General features: G+C 34.8%; 2 pseudogenes; both read right to left on the bottom strand.

The window, feature by feature from the left end:
* Positions 1-4,078: 4,078 nt before the first annotated feature.
* Positions 4,079-5,640, bottom strand: LOC148194922 (uncharacterized; annotated as a pseudogene).
* Positions 5,641-11,380: 5,740 nt separating this feature from the next.
* LOC148194921 (uncharacterized) lies at positions 11,381-12,942 on the bottom strand (annotated as a pseudogene).

The following is a 12,942-nucleotide window of genomic DNA, read 5'->3' as shown; positions in this document are numbered from 1 at the left end:
TTCCCTTTCTCCAAATGAAGTGCTCCAGCAAAGAACCCCTAAGGCAACAGTGCACCAAAACGCACCACATCACTAATTGGATTTCAGCCCACCAGCGTTTACAACAACAGTCCTCCCAAAACGCAGTCGTTTCACTCAAGTTTAGCTGAGCGTTTTGATTAAGTGGGCTTCCAATCAGCAGCCAATCCATTGTGAAATCAGCACTCCAATTAAAATGTGCAGCCAGTCCATTCCAATGCTTGCAATAGCAGCGTTCCAGCAGTAGTTTCCAGCAATTTGAGCACCCAATCCAACCCAAATGCCTTTCATTGTACATTGCACCAACGACCCAATTGCTTTGCATCTGTAACCCAATTTTTAGGACCTTTCTGCAATAAGAAGAAAATGAATTAATGCCCAAAAAAAATAAAAGAAATATTTCTGCAATTCAAAAATTAAAAGAAAAAGTAAAGAAAAAAGATTTTCATTAGAAGATTTTCTCTAAAAAAATATTAATATCCTAATTATTTACAAATGCTAAAAATTACCCCTAAAAACCTAATTTTAACTAGAATTTTATAAAACTAAAGGATTAAGAGAAAAACATAAAACTAGCCTAATTCTAAGAAATTAAAAACTAAAGAAATCTAAGAAATGATTTTTAACAGAGAAAAATATGTAAATCTAGAGTGTTATCACACCCCCACACTTAGACAACTGCCCTCCTGGGCAGGGACAACTAAAAATAAAAGGCAAAAGCAAGAGACTCTATCTAAAAAGAAAAGACTAAAGACACACAACAAGGAACACTAGACTCTTATTTCAGCTTATTCAAACCTGCAAAATCAAACCATTTCTAGCTATTTCATCAAATCAGAACTGTACCAAAAGAATTCTCAACTTTAGATTCAAACACCAGCAATTCCAGCAAGCATTATAACAGCTTAATCCACTCTAACTCAGCAAAGCAAACATATGAACAAGTAGCAGTCAGTCTCAACCTCACAGGGTGTAGTGTATGCACTCAAATCACTCAAGTGTTTAGGGGCAATCCTGTTTCACTCAATCATGTCATGCCAACTACCATTCACAACTTTGAAAAGACTCTAAATGACAGTGCTTGACTCAAGGCTTCTCTAAATCAATAGGTCTTTAATTGGCTTGTAATGTTCATGGAATGAAATGGAAAAACAGAAAAGAATGGGAACTGAAATGAGTAGAGAAATGTGAAGAAAAAGGGATAAAACTAGAACTCAGGACATACTCTTTTTCTCAAACTTTGGTCAGATGATTTTTTTCTTTCTTTTTCTCTGGTTCTCTTTCTATTTCATTCATTTCAGGTCTCTTTTTCAATTTCTTTTTCTGATTTTTCTCATTTTCCAGACCTGTTTCTTTCTTTTTCAACCAAACCAGATTTTTTTCTTCAACACAATTTTTTTTTTCTTTTTCACTTCTGGCCTCACTCTTTTTTCATGCACTCACCAAGTTCTAGACTTCTCCCTACATCTCACAAGTCTCTAAGGAATGATTGGTTGGGGGAAATGGCTTGAAATGGATGGAAAGCAAAGAAAAGAGGCTAAGGCTCAATATAAGGTGCAATGGTAAGGAATGAAATGGATAAGCTAAACTGGAAAAATGAAGGATGCCTAGATCATATTCAAAGTTACCAAGAGCAAGCACATCACAAAGAATCAATGCAAAATCAGAATGACAATTAAACATGCATGTTATCACACAAGAAAGACAAAAGCTGGTCCAAAATCTCTCAACGGTTTAAAATTTGTTAAAACTGACTTGCTACTCATCCTATGCAAAGATTACTGAATTGAAATGAACTAAAAACTGTAAAAATTAATGCTAGAACTACTTCTGCCCCAAATCCAAAGCTAAGTCTACTCTTGACAATTCTAATCTAAGGAAATAAAGCTAAAATTTGAATGAAATCAGCAAAGAATGAAGATAAGCATAAAACAGAATCTAAAAGAATAGAAACAAAGGTTAGAGAAATAAAAGGAACCTAGAATCATTCCTAAACTACCTAATATATTTATAGAAGATAAACCTAACCTATTCCTATAAGCTACCTAAACAAGGACAGATTAACCAAAGCATTGAAAAGGAAAAAAAACTAAACAGATTTAGAAAAAAAATTTTAAAAACAGTAGCAGACAGAAAATAGAACCTAATTATGAAGAAAATCCTAATTGAAAACTTGAAACAAAGCATGAAACTAATCAAGAGCTTAAAACAGAACAAGTACTACAAAGGAAGAGAAAATAATAGAAAGAAGAAAAGAAAAGGGACCTGAAAGAGGTTCTAAAACAGATAAAAAAAAACAGTAAAAGAACCTAAGCTAAAACAACATAAAGCAGAAAATGAATGAACTTTAAAAGACCTAAGAACTATTAACAACAAAGCTAAAAACTAAACTAAAACAGATCAGTAACAAAAATAGGTATTTACAGACTAAAACAAGAATGGGAAACTACTCTAGGGATTTATAAACCAAACCAGACCTAAACTAAGAAAAAACAGCTCAGAAAAAAAATTACCCCTATTTTACTCAAAAACAGATGCTAACAAAGCTATATACATCAAAACAAAAAAAATTTAAACCAACCTATACCTTCCCACCCCCACACTTAAGAGGCACATTGCCCTCAATGTGTGAGTGGGTAAGGTTCTAAAACAGCAGAGAAAAACACATATATACACAAAACAGATCTAAAAATGGATATACACAAGACAGAACTAATAAAGAGCATAAAAACTAATCAAGAGAACACAGAACAAAATAGAACTAAGATTGAACATAAAAGAGTATAAAATGTATATGAACAGAAGAGAAAATGCAATAGAACACAACATGTACAGGAACAGAAATGGAAAAAGAAAACTAAAACTATAAGGCTACAAAGAAAAAGAACTTATTCAGATTGGCCACAAGTCAAAGTTAATTTTTTCTATTTTTATGAAAAACAACATATTTTCTACTCTACTATTTACTATACTACTTAAAGCTATGTAAACTACTATAAAAGACTTATAACTACTATTTAAAAGAAGGGAAAAGAAAGAGCTTATTGGATTTTCTCCATTGTCAGCCAAGATGTGCATTAGCTCCTTCCCAGCTCTCTGCTTTAGCAATAACAGCTTTCCATTCAAGGCTTTCAGCTGGTTCTGCACTTTCCAAGCACCTTGCTGCATCAACCAGCCCTCCTCATGCCTTTGTTGTTCAATCTGTGTGGTCCAAGTTCTTTGAGCATCATTGAGATTCTTTCCTACCTCCACCAGGGTAACCTTTGTGCCTTCAGTGTATGCAACCTCCTCAATATCAGTACCTGCACTAAGTATATCATCAGCAACATCCAGATCAAAGTTAATATGAACAATTGAATCATCCCATTGTGCAGAACTGTCACAGGAAAAATCAGAATCATTTAACAGATCATCCAGAATATAAGCATTAGAATCAAAGCACCCATCAGTAGATGCATTTGTATAACTCACAGCAAATATTATTTCTACCAATTCAGAATTATAAGGAACATCAGGCACAACAGGTAACTCAAGCAAGGGATTAAAAATAATGTGCATTTCAGCTATAGCAGTAGCAATATCAAATTCAGAGTTAACCTGGACTAATTCATCAAAGACAACCTCACCAGTATGAGAGGATTCAGTGGCCACAATATCACATTCTGCACAGCTACCATCAATTGAAATAGTGTCAAAATCAGTGTATAACTCTGTAACAGCAATAGACACATCAATATGCTCAATTTCAAATGCTGCTTTAATAACCTTAGAGTCAATAAGTTCAGCAGTGTTAACAACAGGCTCTATAAGATCTAAGCACATGTAATCAAATGCATCAAATGGCATAGGAAATTCAGATGTGGCAGTGGGAGTTTCAAGGTTAGAATAAACCTGTGTTGACTCATAAAAATTGTCTTCAGCAACAACAACGGAATCAATTGAGTCAGCACATTGCACAAAATTATCATGAAAACTTTGATCAGGCTCAGTGCACACATCATAAACAACATCATGTATATCAATGTGTTCTGCGTGAAAGACTGAATCTAAAATGTGAGTGTGTGCAGGCATAACAGGAACATAATCTAGAGTAGGTTCTATGGGTTCAACTTTAAACAGATCCAAAGCATTAAATTCATATTGAACCTTAGAGAACTCTATGGGAATGCTAAGTTCAGAATAAACCTGTGTTCTCTGATCACTAGCTACCTCATCAGGGTCATTTCCATCCAGCTTGAACATAATGATCTCTTCCTTGGCACCTGCAAAATAGTTAGAAGCAGAACATATGGCAGAACTGATTTCTTCACAAATTTCACAACCACCCCCAAGGCATGTACAACCAGTGAGTTTTTCATTACTGAGTTCTAAAGAGTTTAAGAACCCAGCAAACTCAAGTTCAAGTTCTAATCCTAAATCAGCACAAGCATTTTCAAAATCAACCATATCAACTTTCACATCATCAAAAACTACATATCTATCATCATGAGCATCTGATTCATCATCAAGAAGTGCATTTAAATCTGTGCAATCATAAAAAACAGTAGATGCAGGTATATGAACTCTATCAATGGAAAATGCTAATTTTATGATATTAGAATGATCAAAGCAAGGACTAAAATCAACAACTTCTACAGGCACATCATGCATATGATCAAACACATTGAAATCATTTTCAGGCTCACACACATCAGCATCAAAATCCATTTCATAGTACTGAAGCACCAAAACATGGTCAGCAGCTTCCCTCATTTTTTTCAAATACTCTTTGGACTTTCTGAAATCAGTTTGTACTTCCAGTTCAGCAGATTCAACTTTTAAATCAGCAGTACAATCAATTTCATTGAAACAAGAATGAGGTTCAGTACTATCACCATCATAATACACATTTTCACTTAATTGAGCACTAGCAGTGGTAAAATCAGATATAGGAACAGCAACAAAACTATTACAATCATGAATCACAGCCAACTCCCTAAAACCATCAACTAGCTTTTCAAAATCATCACCAGTGTAATTATGATCATAAGGTTCACAAACAGATTCAGAAAAATCATCAGATGCATTCATACAATCATCACTCATCAGAGAATTGGAATTATCATCATCAAAATTTAAAGTAGAATGTGAATCAATGAAAGAAGGATTAGAGTATACAGTTACAGAGGTGGTTGGACACTTAATCACTTGAAACTCTGCGGCAGCAGCTACCATCAGTGGTGCTTCATTGGTTGCTGCCTCTTTCTCCTTTTCAACTCTCCCAGTCAACTTGTTGACTACAGCTACTAACTCTGCCACTTGATTGGTTAGTCCTTGAAGTTCATATGCTGGAATCCCCTGCTGCCACTGATCACAGAATTGTGGCTGCCATGGTTGTTCTGAATGAATTTCCTCCTGCTTTGGTGCAACACACTGGTCCCAATATGAATGTGGCAACTCTTGTTGCACATGCCAGGGTGACTTCTCTCCATAAGGTTGAAAATAGGATGGTGGTTGTTGCTGGAAAGCTTGATTAATTGGCTGCATAAAAACCTCAGGAATAGGCTCATAAAACATGTCAAATCTTGGTGGTTGAGCATTATAAGGAAATGAGAAATTACCATATGCAGAGGAGTGATCCATGCTTACCAATTGCTCATCAGAATAAAACCAATCAGACCAATAAAGCCTCTATCACAGAATTCAACAAAAGAATTGAAAGAAAAGAAAATCTATACAAGCTATATTCACAATTTCTACTCTGCAGAACAGATCCTAATATACAAAAATGAAAACAGAACAAACAGATCCTAAACTAAAAAGGAACAGATATGAACACAAAACAGAAATAAAATCAAGAAAACAAACCTAAACAAGACTAACCTAACACTCTAAGACTTAACTCGCCGAGTCCCCGGCAACGGCGCCATTTGTTAAACCGTTTTTCATCGCGCAAAAACAGAACAAACTCAGTTTCCCCACTAATGTAGTAAAGGGATAACCAAGGATCAATCCAAGGACTCAACTATGATTAAGTTTTAGAGTGTAAAGTTAATTCTTGTAATTTATTTACTAACTACTAACTCACAGGTGGGGAAACGGAATTAAAATAAAGAAAATTTAAAAGGAAACAGTAAAGAAACGAAAGCTGTTTTAAAAAGAAAAGAAGAAGAATAAAATGCAAGAAAATAAAACCTAAACTAAACTATAGAATCTATGTATAACAGAACAGAACCTAAACTAAAATGAAAACTGAATGCAATTAAAACTAACCTATGAATGCTAACAGTTAACAGCACAAGGAAAACAAAACTAAAACTGAACCTAATCTATATATCATCAAATAGAAAATAGGAGCAGAAATCATAATTGAAACAAAACAAGAACAATATAACAACACTGAAATTGAATTTAATCTGACAATTATGAAGCTTAACATCTCTCAAGAAGACCTCTTGATAAGTCATGCTCACTATGGAGTCACATTACATCCAAAACAGATGTAGAAATGCGGATATTTTCCTTCACAAATCTCAAATAAAATTCAATTCCAGATTTAAAATCACACACAAAAATAATAAAAGAAAAAGAATAAAAACACAAAACTGAATGAGTTTTTATTTACTGGACTCATCTTTGGCTCGAGAAGACATCTCGAAAGTGAATGCTCAAAATAGAGTCATTTGATTCCAAAAGGAAATATAGAATGCAAAGAATCACAGTCCAATTCGTTTATTCATTGAAACAACACAAGAAACACACAAGCACGAAACATAACAGAATATCAAAACACTGAACATGTGAAACATCAAGAACAAACTGTATTATTAACGAGAAAAGAAAAATTACAAAAATTGTACCGAATACATGCTCAATCAGAGTCACCGCGGCTGTCACCACCGTGATGTGCGCTCTAAAAGCAAAGAGAACGGAATCCTACTCTATAGAAAGTGGAAAATAACCCTAATCTACAGAGCTTAGAACTATGAACAGAAAATGTATCTCAAAGTGTGCAAAAGTGTTATTATCTATTTACAAGGTGAAAGCCCTTTTTATAGGGTCAGAAAAACAAAAGAAAACGAAAGAGGGAAAAGGAAAGGGGAAAAAGAAAAAAATGGGAGATGGAGAACCTTGCTGTGATGCTTCGAGCTCTCACGTGGCAGCTCCGGTCAGCTCTTCTTTCACACTAGTCATCTTCTTCAACACGTGTGCAACTTCGGTGGAGTGGCACGAACCTCAGGTAAGTGATGTGTTCCTCTTCTTCAGCTCTCACTCTGCCCTAGCTTTGGGCTTTGCTTTCCCTTTCTCCAAATGAAGTGCTCCAGCAAAGAACCCCTAAGGCAACAGTGCACCAAAACGCACCACATCACTAATTGGATTTCAGCCCACCAGCGTTTACAACAACAGTCCTCCCAAAACGCAGTCGTTTCACTCAAGTTTAGCTGAGCGTTTTGATTAAGTGGGCTTCCAATCAGCAGCCAATCCATTGTGAAATCAGCACTCCAATTAAAATGTGCAGCCAGTCCATTCCAATGCTTGCAATAGCAGCGTTCCAGCAGTAGTTTCCAGCAATTTGAGCACCCAATCCAACCCAAATGCCTTTCATTGTACATTGCACCAACGGCCCAATTGCTTTGCATCTGTAACCCAATTTTTAGGACCTTTCTACAATAAGAAGAAAATGAATTAATGCCCAAAAAAAATAAAAGAAATATTTCTGCAATTCAAAAATTAAAAGAAAAAGTAAAGAAAAAAGATTTTCATTAGAAGATTTTCTCTAAAAAAATATTAATATCCTAATTATTTACAAATGCTAAAAATTACCCCTAAAAACCTAATTTTAACTAGAATTTTATAAAACTAAAGGATTAAGAGAAAAACATAAAACTAGCCTAATTCTAAGAAATTAAAAACTAAAGAAATCTAAGAAATGATTTTTAACAGAGAAAAATATGTAAATCTAGAGTGTTATCACACCCCCACACTTAGACAACTGCCCTCCTGGGCAGGGACAACTAAAAATAAAAGGCAAAAGCAAGAGACTCTATCTAAAAAGAAAAGACTAAAGACACACAACAAGGAACACTAGACTCTTATTTCAGCTTATTCAAACCTGCAAAATCAAACCATTTCTAGCTATTTCATCAAATCAGAACTGTACCAAAAGAATTCTCAACTTTAGATTCAAACACCAGCAATTCCAGCAAGCATTATAACAGCTTAATCCACTCTAACTCAGCAAAGCAAACATATGAACAAGTAGCAGTCAGTCTCAACCTCACAGGGTGTAGTGTATGCACTCAAATCACTCAAGTGTTTAGGGGCAATCCTGTTTCACTCAATCATGTCATGCCAACTACCATTCACAACTTTGAAAAGACTCTAAATGACAGTGCTTGACTCAAGGCTTCTCTAAATCAATAGGTCTTTAATTGGCTTGTAATGTTCATGGAATGAAATGGAAAAACAGAAAAGAATGGGAACTGAAATGAGTAGAGAAATGTGAAGAAAAAGGGATAAAACTAGAACTCAGGACATACTCTTTTTCTCAAACTTTGGTCAGATGATTTTTTTCTTTCTTTTTCTCTGGTTCTCTTTCTATTTCATTCATTTCAGGTCTCTTTTTCAATTTCTTTTTCTGATTTTTCTCATTTTCCAGACCTGTTTCTTTCTTTTTCAACCAAACCAGATTTTTTTCTTCAACACAATTTTTTTTTTCTTTTTCACTTCTGGCCTCACTCTTTTTTCATGCACTCACCAAGTTCTAGACTTCTCCCTACATCTCACAAGTCTCTAAGGAATGATTGGTTGGGGGAAATGGCTTGAAATGGATGGAAAGCAAAGAAAAGAGGCTAAGGCTCAATATAAGGTGCAATGGTAAGGAATGAAATGGATAAGCTAAACTGGAAAAATGAAGGATGCCTAGATCATATTCAAAGTTACCAAGAGCAAGCACATCACAAAGAATCAATGCAAAATCAGAATGACAATTAAACATGCATGTTATCACACAAGAAAGACAAAAGCTGGTCCAAAATCTCTCAACGGTTTAAAATTTGTTAAAACTGACTTGCTACTCATCCTATGCAAAGATTACTGAATTGAAATTAACTAAAAACTGTAAAAATTAATGCTAGAACTACTTCTGCCCCAAATCCAAAGCTAAGTCTACTCTTGACAATTCTAATCTAAGGAAATAAAGCTAAAATTTGAATGAAATCAGCAAAGAATGAAGATAAGCATAAAACAGAATCTAAAAGAATAGAAACAAAGGTTAGAGAAATAAAAGGAACCTAGAATCATTCCTAAACTACCTAATATATTTATAGAAGATAAACCTAACCTATTCCTATAAGCTACCTAAACAAGGACAGATTAACCAAAGCATTGAAAAGGAAAAAAAACTAAACAGATTTAGAAAAAAAATTTTAAAAACAGTAGCAGACAAAAAATAGAACCTAATTATGAAGAAAATCCTAATTGAAAACTTGAAACAAAGCATGAAACTAATCAAGAGCTTAAAACAGAACAAGTACTACAAAGGAAGAGAAAATAATAGAAAGAAGAAAAGAAAAGGGACCTGAAAGAGGTTCTAAAACAGATAAAAAAAAACAGTAAAAGAACCTAAGCTAAAACAACATAAAGCAGAAAATGAATGAACTTTAAAAGACCTAAGAACTATTAACAACAAAGCTAAAAACTAAACTAAAACAGATCAGTAACAAAAATAGGTATTTACAGACTAAAACAAGAATGGGAAACTACTCTAGGGATTTATAAACCAAACCAGACCTAAACTAAGAAAAAACAGCTCAGAAAAAAAATTACCCCTATTTTACTCAAAAACAGATGCTAACAAAGCTATATACATCAAAACAAAAAAAAAAAAAAAATTTAAACCAACCTATACCTTCCCACCCCCACACTTAAGAGGCACATTGCCCTCAATGTGTGAGTGGGTAAGGTTCTAAAACAGCAGAGAAAAACACATATATACACAAAACAGATCTAAAAATGGATATACACAAGACAGAACTAATAAAGAGCATAAAAACTAATCAAGAGAACACAGAACAAAATAGAACTAAGATTGAACATAAAAGAGTATAAAATGTATATGAACAGAAGAGAAAATGCAATAGAACACAACATGTACAGGAACAGAAATGGAAAAAGAAAACTAAAACTATAAGGCTACAAAGAAAAAGAACTTATTCAGATTGGCCACAAGTCAAAGTTAATTTTTTCTATTTTTATGAAAAACAACATATTTTCTACTCTACTATTTACTATACTACTTAAAGCTATGTAAACTACTATAAAAGACTTATAACTACTATTTAAAAGAAGGGAAAAGAAAGAGCTTATTGGATTTTCTCCATTGTCAGCCAAGATGTGCATTAGCTCCTTCCCAGCTCTCTGCTTTAGCAATAACAGCTTTCCATTCAAGGCTTTCAGCTGGTTCTGCACTTTCCAAGCACCTTGCTGCATCAACCAGCCCTCCTCATGCCTTTGTTGTTCAATCTGTGTGGTCCAAGTTCTTTGAGCATCATTGAGATTCTTTCCTACCTCCACCAGGGTAACCTTTGTGCCTTCAGTGTATGCAACCTCCTCAATATCAGTACCTGCACTAAGTATATCATCAGCAACATCCAGATCAAAGTTAATATGAACAATTGAATCATCCCATTGTGCAGAACTGTCACAGGAAAAATCAGAATCATTTAACAGATCATCCAGAATATAAGCATTAGAATCAAAGCACCCATCAGTAGATGCATTTGTATAACTCACAGCAAATATTATTTCTACCAATTCAGAATTATAAGGAACATCAGGCACAACAGGTAACTCAAGCAAGGGATTAAAAATAATGTGCATTTCAGCTATAGCAGTAGCAATATCAAATTCAGAGTTAACCTGGACTAATTCATCAAAGACAACCTCACCAGTATGAGAGGATTCAGTGGCCACAATATCACATTCTGCACAGCTACCATCAATTGAAATAGTGTCAAAATCAGTGTATAACTCTGTAACAGCAATAGACACATCAATATGCTCAATTTCAAATGCTGCTTTAATAACCTTAGAGTCAATAAGTTCAGCAGTGTTAACAACAGGCTCTATAAGATCTAAGCACATGTAATCAAATGCATCAAATGGCATAGGAAATTCAGATGTGGCAGTGGGAGTTTCAAGGTTAGAATAAACCTGTGTTGACTCATAAAAATTGTCTTCAGCAACAACAACGGAATCAATTGAGTCAGCACATTGCACAAAATTATCATGAAAACTTTGATCAGGCTCAGTGCACACATCATAAACAACATCATGTATATCAATGTGTTCTGCGTGAAAGACTGAATCTAAAATGTGAGTGTGTGCAGGCATAACAGGAACATAATCTAGAGTAGGTTCTATGGGTTCAACTTTAAACAGATCCAAAGCATTAAATTCATATTGAACCTTAGAGAACTCTATGGGAATGCTAAGTTCAGAATAAACCTGTGTTCTCTGATCACTAGCTACCTCATCAGGGTCATTTCCATCCAGCTTGAACATAATGATCTCTTCCTTGGCACCTGCAAAATAGTTAGAAGCAGAACATATGGCAGAACTGATTTCTTCACAAATTTCACAACCACCCCCAAGGCATGTACAACCAGTGAGTTTTTCATTACTCAGTTCTAAAGAGTTTAAGAACCCAGCAAACTCAAGTTCAAGTTCTAATCCTAAATCAGCACAAGCATTTTCAAAATCAACCATATCAACTTTCACATCATCAAAAACTACATATCTATCATCATGAGCATCTGATTCATCATCAAGAAGTGCATTTAAATCTGTGCAATCATAAAAAACAGTAGATGCAGGTATATGAACTCTATCAATGGAAAATGCTAATTTTATGATATTAGAATGATCAAAGCAAGGACTAAAATCAACAACTTCTACAGGCACATCATGCATATGATCAAACACATTGAAATCATTTTCAGGCTCACACACATCAGCATCAAAATCCATTTCATAGTACTGAAGCACCAAAACATGGTCAGCAGCTTCCCTCATTTTTTTCAAATACTCTTTGGACTTTCTGAAATCAGTTTGTACTTCCAGTTCAGCAGATTCAACTTTTAAATCAGCAGTACAATCAATTTCATTGAAACAAGAATGAGGTTCAGTACTATCACCATCATAATACACATTTTCACTTAATTGAGCACTAGCAGTGGTAAAATCAGATATAGGAACAGCAACAAAACTATTACAATCATGAATCACAGCCAACTCCCTAAAACCATCAACTAGCTTTTCAAAATCATCACCAGTGTAATTATGATCATAAGGTTCACAAACAGATTCAGAAAAATCATCAGATGCATTCATACAATCATCACTCATAAGAGAATTGGAATTATCATCATCAAAATTTAAAGTAGAATGTGAATCAATGAAAGAAGGATTAGAGTATACAGTTACAGAGGTGGTTGGACACTTAATCACTTGAAACTCTGCGGCAGCAGCTACCATCAGTGGTGCTTCATTGGTTGCTGCCTCTTTCTCCTTTTCAACTCTCCCAGTCAACTTGTTGACTACAGCTACTAACTCTGCCACTTGATTGGTTAGTCCTTGAAGTTCATATGCTGGAATCCCCTGCTGCCACTGATCACAGAATTGTGGCTGCCATGGTTGTTCTGAATGAATTTCCTCCTGCTTTGGTGCAACACACTGGTCCCAATATGAATGTGGCAACTCTTGTTGCACATGCCAGGGTGACTTCTCTCCATAAGGTTGAAAATAGGATGGTGGTTGTTGCTGGAAAGCTTGATTAATTGGCTGCATAAAAACCTCAGGAATAGGCTCATAAAACATGTCAAATCTTGGTGGTTGAGCATTATAAGGAAATGAGAAATTACCATATGCAGAGGAGTGATCCAT

The sequence above is a fragment of the Vigna umbellata genome, chromosome 7, assembly GCF_029865625.1.
Source record: "Vigna umbellata cultivar VRB3 chromosome 7, Vumbellata_1.0, whole genome shotgun sequence".
In the NCBI taxonomy this organism is placed as follows: Eukaryota; Viridiplantae; Streptophyta; class Magnoliopsida; order Fabales; family Fabaceae; genus Vigna; species Vigna umbellata.
This window is presented reverse-complemented; position numbering and strand designations above follow the sequence as displayed.